The sequence below is a fragment of the Penaeus monodon genome, chromosome 25, assembly GCF_015228065.2.
Source record: "Penaeus monodon isolate SGIC_2016 chromosome 25, NSTDA_Pmon_1, whole genome shotgun sequence".
Classification (NCBI taxonomy): domain Eukaryota; kingdom Metazoa; phylum Arthropoda; class Malacostraca; order Decapoda; family Penaeidae; genus Penaeus; species Penaeus monodon.
In genome coordinates, this window is record NC_051410.1 from 30,175,271 (window position 1) to 30,176,849 (window position 1,579).

Here is a 1,579-nt window from a genome sequence, read left to right on the forward strand (position 1 = left end):
GGAATTACCACAGGACACTGTAGGAGGGAACCTGAGCTGAAGAGATATTGGCACAATACCTCTCTACAAGGAGTGGAAATGGTACAGCAATTGGTATAACTGGGAGAAAAAGCGGAATAGACACGGGGAAACGAGAGAAGAGAACCGTGTGGCGCAAAAGCAGGGGCAGTACGTATTATGTGAGACGGAATACAGCGTAAGGAGATCCTGGCGATGGAGTTATGGAAGAGAGGCAGAATAAAGGACACCATAGGGACATGGTTGCATGATTAGCTGCGTACAGCAATGAACATGTGTGGCCTGCTACTGGGCGTCAAAGAAAGAAACGTGACAGATATAAGACCAAAGACTAGCGGCCTCTCCCGCACCCTTCGTTACCCCCCTCCCTCCACTCTCTCCCTCCCTACTTGCTCCTCACCCCACATCTTCCTCATCCCTCTCATGTCTCCCCGCTTCTCGCCCCCGCCTTCCTTTCTCGCGCCTCTCCCACCGCTGCGCTCTGCCCAGTCTCCCGCGCGCGCACATCCCCATGACATCTGCCTGTGGTGCCGCTCACCAATTCGGGACGCCTTGAAAATCTCGTTCAGTTTCTTCTTGGTAATTACTCGAGAGACTGTTTCGTGTACAGGCAAGATGTAGCGTTAACAACGAGTGCTAGTGAGGGTTGCTGTTCCCCGCGTGGGGGTTTACGCCAGGGATTGCGATACCTGGTCTTAGTGTGACCTCTGTCCTATGATATTGTGAAGAAAGTGATTATTCGCTTGTGGAGACGAAATTTTTCCTTGGTGAAATCTGCCCATATGCAGTATGATGGCAGGACTGCGTTTGGAAGACATTCATTCTATCGATTTTATTTGTTATAGAAAGTTTAAGGGGTCTGTGTATGGAGTGCTTGCATTAACATCAGATAAGCTTTTATATGCTTGACCGCATCAGATAGTAGTTTTTCGAGTTTACACTGGTAACATTTTCACCATACTGGCACGTGTTCACAGGGATTACCATAGACATGACCGTAAACTCAAGTTGACAAACAAAGTGTTCCAATATAAAGAAATGTTTAGATACAATATAACTAATTGAAGCGTTGCGTTTGCAATCACTCCCTCGTGCTTTGTGTGCGGCGTGCAGTTCGCGTAGTGAGATCTCCAAAGCTAAATTCTCGGAGCGGTTTTGACAAGCCGATTCCTCTGGTCTCTCCCTCCGACTCAAGATAGAACCCGAAGAACTGCTTTTAAGACATGTGGATCGGACTACAATACGTTTTCTAGCTGGTTTCGAAAACTCGTCAGTCATGGAGTTCCTAGAGCCGATGGGAACCATGCAGACCATGGGCTCCCTTGAAACCATTCGGCCCTTAGACGCTATGGAGACGATGGAAAATATGACGTCGCCATGCACATTTGTAAGTATTCCTTTTCTGCAGGTTTTCTCCTGCGGAACGATTGTTCGCATGGCATTTTTACGTAAACCGTGAATTGCAGAATCCTCCTTTGTCGGCTTTTATGAAGATATAGTAACCGTGTTTTTTTCTCTGTCACTCTCGTTGCGGTGTATCTGCCTAATGATCTAGTGAAGT